The sequence below is a fragment of the Glossina fuscipes genome, unplaced genomic scaffold (genome assembly GCF_014805625.2).
Source record: "Glossina fuscipes isolate IAEA_lab_2018 unplaced genomic scaffold, Yale_Gfus_2 59, whole genome shotgun sequence".
NCBI classification, from domain to species: Eukaryota; Metazoa; Arthropoda; class Insecta; order Diptera; family Glossinidae; genus Glossina; species Glossina fuscipes.
Genome location: NW_023998431.1, coordinates 132,213 through 138,817, shown reverse-complemented (window position 1 = coordinate 138,817; position 6,605 = coordinate 132,213). Strand labels below are relative to the sequence as shown.

The window sequence follows — 6,605 nt, the reverse complement described above, 5'->3', positions numbered from 1 at the left end:
TAAAAAATATTAAAAGAAAATGTGATTGATTAAAAAAAAAAATATATATATATATATATATATTATAATAATAATAATAATAATGTGATTAGTGTGGTCAATTTTAATTAGCATTTAGTCAATTCCTTAAAGTTACATTTAATATGTCGTATAAATAAAATAAATAAATAAATAAATTACAATAATAACAATATTAATAATAATAATAATAAAGAGAATTAATAAATAAAAAAAAAATTTTTAAACATTTCAAGGTAAATACTTGGTAATGCTCTTAAAGGAACCCATAAACGTTCAATTAAAATTAATAATTTTTGCAAGATTTGCCCTTTTGCGTCCTTTTTCTGAGTTCGCTGTGATTTATTGTCGTGGGTGTCGAATATTTCAATTTTCACTTGTTTCATTTTCAAACAGTTTGTATGTCTTTGCTTTTGCTAAAAGTGTTTTCTTTCGTAATTCTCTCTCTCTCTCTCTCTCTCTCTCACACACATACACACATACACCTATACACACACAACTTACATGCAATCTTACATATGCGATGAGGAGCCAATCTTGAGAGTTTTCATACTCAAGCAAAACAGTAGGAAAAGGCGAACATATCTAAATCTTTACTCTATTAGTAATATCCAGAACTTTGGTGCGGTATGTGTATATATTTCTGAATCGAATTTGAGAGAATTCTTATTTGTCCGCCCTATTTAGTTGTACTGACGCTTGATTTACGTACTTCTCATGAATTAATTAAAAAAGAAATCAGTTTGCAAAATTTTAAGATTTTCACATACAATATGGTGGACGGATCCACGTCCACAAGTATTTAATGGTTCTCCTTCAAAACATATTTACTTATTATGCTGCCTATCAATTTAAATTTTGACGTATATTGAATTGTTTATAACGTCTGCGTCTCTGAAAGACGTCATAAAATATAAATATAAATATTCTTGACACGCATGACACTTAAATCTGAATTTGCTAAATAGATCTAACCAAGCCCTTCCGTGCGTCCAACCAAGTAGTTGTCGGCCATTCAAATTATCATAGGAAGATTAAATTTTCCATATATGTGTTCGTAATTGATGTTCAAAGAGTAATTTTGAAAGCGGCCCTGATCCGTCACTGAATCTGTTCGAAATAATTGCAAAATGCCAAAGAAACAGCAAAGCTAAATGAATAAATGCATGAATGAAAAATTTCTATACAATTTTATAAGCAGCTTGTAAAATAATCTATCGCGAGCTCGCTCTTCCCAGTGATGCAGTTCCGGTTCATATTATTAACATAGCAGCAGTTAGGAACAATATGTGCATGTAATGTTTGTTATCCAAGATTCGGATCGAGATGAGTGCATGTACCGCTTCTTTCTTATACCGCATCTAAGTGGTGGTGAACGGTTTTCTACGTACTTCTCTTTTTCTTTTCTTTCGGATTCTTTGCAATTCCGTTCATGTAGATTTTATACTCTTTGGTAATTGTTGTTAAACTCACCACCGAAGCCCGGGGGGTGGTATAATCGTTTTTCTAAAACGTTTGCAACACTCATAGGCATATTTCAGTGATATTTGTATTTCAGATATTTGTAAAGTTTTTGGATCAGAATCGAATTCTGAATTATTCTGCGTATGAATGTGTATGTGTGTACACGGTAAATATCTTCTCAGTCTCGTAACGTAAGGCATCGGCCTGAAATTTCAATTCAAGAAATTGGAAGTTCTCAACTGTAGGTTGCCATTGAAAATGGGGAAATGGTACAAAAGGCACGCCTACACTAGTACATAAAGTGTTGAACAAAATGGGATTTTCGCTCATTATCAACCATACGCTGAATTCAGATACGATAATAAGAATTTCCATTTATATTTTATGGGCTTTTCTGCAATTTCTGCGAAAAAGTAAAAACGACCAGCGCCCGGCCAAATATGTTTTATCCCATTTTTATTAATTTTTTGTTTTTCGGATAAATGGGATAATGGGTATAAGGGATTCCGCCTGTAGCCGAATACAATTCTTTTTCCTTGCTCTTGTTAATTGAGCCTTCAATTCTTCTTCATGCGTATGTTTTACTTACGAATAACAAGCGAAAAGAACAAGCATACAATGGAGGCGTTAAGTTTCTCTTTCGTACAATTAAACTCTAATTACGCTGTGATATAAAAGAGCCTAACAGAATATTGCGGGATTTTTGAACAATAGCGTTGATGTATCGCCTATTCAAGGAGAAATCGGTTCTGTTTCGTTTTGCGCTTGCTAATAAACATTAAAAAGTACTTCTTCTACATTGTCAGATTAGTTAAAAATGCACAAAATATTGTTTTAGCGAGATATTCAACTTCAGGCGAACGCAAATTCTCTCATATTTCATTTGGCATTGTATTCCCAGATACGATACGCGCCTGAGTTACAATTGTAAATTATTGACTCATTTGGCTCATATTACGAAAGCATTTAAATTATTAGACTATATAACATAATTATAGAAACGCTTTAGTGTTTTGTACGAAGAAGTTATTAACAAACAAAACAACATTTTTCGCACATTATTCTGATGATTCATTGTCACAGAATATTACTTGTGGACTACATTTACGTAAAATCTTTTATGATATATTAAGAGTAATTCAAATTCTGTCTGTCCTTTGCAGAAAATTTATTTACATGATTTCTTTGCTTACCTTTATTGCCAAAGTTAGGTTAGTTCGACCATTTAATAGGCGTCCAAATCTCGATCTAATGTTCCTCGTAAAATCATTTAGTAGAATATTCTTACGAAAATTTCAAATTGAGAAAATAAGTTTACATCTGCGAATTGAAGTCGTTAACGACAAAAAACCAAAATACAGATTCATGATGCTTTACTACCTGCCGACGTCATAAAGTCAAGTATTTTATGCAGATGCCGATTTCCGAAAAGCCTGGCAGCGAATCGCGGAAAGGATATACTACAAAGAGCATTTTATATAACAACTTATAGTAGTTCCTTTTGACTTTTGAGGTTCCGTCCATCATTTAACAATTAAACAATGTCTGGCGTTTATTTGTTCACCAATCAAATCCTTTAGCAGAATTGCTTGGTTTTCTCAGCATTCTTAGCTTATCTTGAAATTATCGCACCCCGCACATAATCGGGAATATACGTTCTTTAACCGCGCTGCCTGCATTTTAAACAAACCACCTGTAATGATCGCTTCAGTTGATCGTTCATAAATATCCCTCGTTCCATGTATAGTGGACATGGCCTGAGTTCCTGAGTCCAAATAAAACAAAAAAGCAAAAGTTCGCCTATTAGTTTAATTAGATAGAATGTATTGCCGACTTTCAGACGTGAATCGCATTGTAATTGCTTTCAAATGCTTTCATCACTGTGATATATATAATCTCTTATGTTCAGTTGTTGTGTTCCTATATCCGCAAGAAAACATTAGAATGCTTAGATTCGTCAAAAACTGTCCAAAAGTAGTTTCCGTCAACTGCGGCTCAACTGCAAAGAAAAAGAGTTACATTTCACAGTGGCAAACTGCCACTGTGCCACCTATGTGGAAAATGGGACATGCTGTGTTATGACCATTGCAGCCTTGTTCAGTGGCTATCTGAATAATAGTTAGCTCTCTAAATGCGCAAAGTTCTGCGAATAATAAAATCTCAACTATTGGTGGGGTTTTCTTCAGTTTTTTGTTTCGCTAGTCCAGTAGTGCTCTAAATGAGGACTCAGCGGATCGCGAGAAAAGATTAAAGAAAACGAATGAAAAGTGTAGAGGGAAAATGTTAATGAAGATTCTTTGTATCTGCACAAAAAAAAAGAAAAGAAATCAGAATTACTTTCTTGCCAAGCTTTTTTAACTTTTTTTATTTTACATTTGTTTTGTTTTTCTAACTGTCAGGAACCGATTTAAATATTGTGATTATGCTTCTTTTCTACATAATTTATTATTATCATTAATTTAGTCAGAGAAATAAATTCGAAGACTAAAATCTTAAAGCACTAGCATCTAAGGCTTTATTAAAAACTCTACCACATGACTGTTGAGTTGTTGGCCTGGGATTCTTTGCCCTCGGCCACTCAGGCGGATTTTACATAGTTTGAAAAGATTTTAATATTTTGCAAAATTTTTCGTTCTTTTAAAATAAAAAAAAAAAGGAATATTTGTTTCCTTCTTTTTTTTTTTTTTTTTTTTTTTTTTTTGTTAGAAGCATTGCAACTTTGTAAAAGGAAATATTGCTATAAAAAAGGAATCACGTTCGTACGAAGGAAAAGACATTTTTAATCGTTCATATATACTAATAGCAGTACACACGATCGCACATACAATCGATTCTGCAACAATCAATAATCACTAAACTTCGGTCTTGAGAATTCAGTTAAGTGGAAAGAAATTTATAAAAGCATAGCAGCAAGAATAATGAACAACATCTTCAGAAGTGCAACAACTATTTCTTTCCCTTTGATTGCAATTCTTTTTCCGTTCAGCGCAAAAATTAAATTTAAAAAAAAAAAAGTCATTTCTATATTCCTCATGCAACGGCATATAAATTTTATCAAGACGTTCGTAACATCCGTATACCATAGAAGAAACGTATGCATGCTCGATTAGTGGTGCCGTTTAGACATGCTTTTGGGGGTGGTTGGAGTGTGAGCAGAATTTTTTGTGAAAACTCTCTGAGAGTCTGACATGAGATTCTGAAATAATGTTGAGCGCAAAATTTTCACACATCGAATTTATGAATACACAAAATACAGAACAGTACCTATCCATTTAATATGAAAAAGAGGAAGCTCCTTATCGACTTAGCAACTATGCAGTTTGTTAATTATAAGCATATGAAAAACGCGACTACCGAAGAACCATTATTGAAACGATTTCGTAAATGTCTTTAAAAAATATTTATACGAAATTTTCAACAAAGTCTTATTAAACATACGTAGACACTACGTATCAAATCGAAGACATCTACTTGAAATTATAAGCAGATCCTTTTTCAAACTTGAGCTGTCGCCACTTCCAAGCTTCATCTTTCTAGCTCAGTTTTGATAATAAGCAGCGTTATAATAAAAAAATTGAGGTACAAGAGGATTTTGTAAAAATTAGTTGAAAAATATACGGTAGTCGACAAGTGTCCGATTGCTGTTCTGAGGGTTTTAAATTAAAGAGCAACTGTAATTATATTTCATACATATTTACTATAAAACTTTAATTTTCCATTATGAAGTGCTGTTGTGTCAGTCTTCGGTGCGTCTTAAAAGAAAAGCAGAAAAAAGGAAATTACTATGGTATTGTGTAGAGTATTTTATACAGTTAGACTTTGCCGGGGCAAAAGCATTTGCTCTTTCCTAAAATTATATACGAGGACAGTAAGGGATATAAAAGATATATCGATGATCAGAAATTAATGATGTAGGGGAAGCTATTGTAAAAGTTAATTCAAAGTGATAATTATCTGGCTACTGGCAGGCATACGAAAAGAGAATCTTACTTAAGCATAATTTTTCAGGCAAGACTTTCGGATTTTCCTATTAATAATATTGCCTTATAAACGATCCATTTAAATTGTTCGTGTCATAGATAGTTTTTGAAAAGAATTGCAAAACTTTTTCGTAAATGTTTGTATGCGGTCAGGTTGGACGAAAGGAGACATTTAGTTCAATTTAAAACACTGAAGACATTTATTGCCTGATTGTTACGAAAGTACCTACCCACCTCAAGCGAATTCCTTACAATCATGAGGTGTTTTTTTTTTTTTTCATTGGGTGAATTGTGAACGCTTTGTTAAATCGATCGTAACGGAATTTTTGTTTAAAATTCATAAAAATTTGTGGCAAATTTTGAATCGACATTTGCTGCAGCTCATAGGTTATTAATATTTTGAAATTTTTTTATACCCACCACTAAAAGATAGAAGGATATTCATTACGTCAAAAGAAAGCTTCAAGTATATATATATTTCTTATCAGCATGATATTCTTAGTCGATCTAGGTATATCCGTTTTGAGAAACATTAAAAATATTTGCACCCAAATTGTTTTTAAAAATAGAACAGCTTGACCAAAGGTCACGTAGCTTGGTAAATGAGTGACGGTAGATATACAAGATTTAACCTTAGACGAATATAGTCTTGTTACTTGCTTAAGGTGACAAGAGTCATCAAAGGTCATCAAGGTGTTTTTTATTTATGCTGGAATAAAAAGCAGATGTTAAATATCAAATTAGCATTGTGCGGCGGATAATTTCCCAACCACGGGAAGCATTGAGATCAAATGTCTCGCTTGTTTTGCTTTGTTATTTAACGCCGTAACGAAGCGGGACGTTAAGTAGTGAATGTAGCGAAAAGGAATAAAAAATAAATTATCATGAAAATATTTCGAGGACGAATTTTATTTCGATCCCATTGAAAATACGATACAATGGAGCTTGTAAACTCTTTTTGAAGGGCCGCGATAGAGTTTCTTTTAGCTCAAGCGCATAATGTCTAGATGGAACGCCCACCGTAACGTAAAGGGATATTTCAAAGCAAAGTATTTAATTAGATTACCTAAAAATTGTTCTACTCACATAGGCGTAAGTTGCCCGCTACTCAAAGGCATTTATCGATGGAATATGCGAGTGATA

General features: G+C 32.9%; 1 protein-coding gene across 3 annotated transcripts in view; it reads left to right on the top strand.

Annotated features, from left to right (window-relative positions):
- LOC119637288 (homeobox protein 2) overlaps window positions 1–6,605 on the top strand; it is a 124,447-nt gene that overhangs the window by 78,912 nt on the left and 38,930 nt on the right. The window contains exon 1 of one of the 3 annotated variants that reach the window (XM_038033220.1): window positions 225–254. The exons of the other annotated variants lie outside the window; for them this stretch is intronic. The gene's annotated coding sequence lies outside the window, so the exon portion shown is untranslated. Of the gene's footprint in view, window positions 1–224; window positions 255–6,605 lie in introns of those variants that run through there. 3 annotated transcript variants of the gene reach the window in all.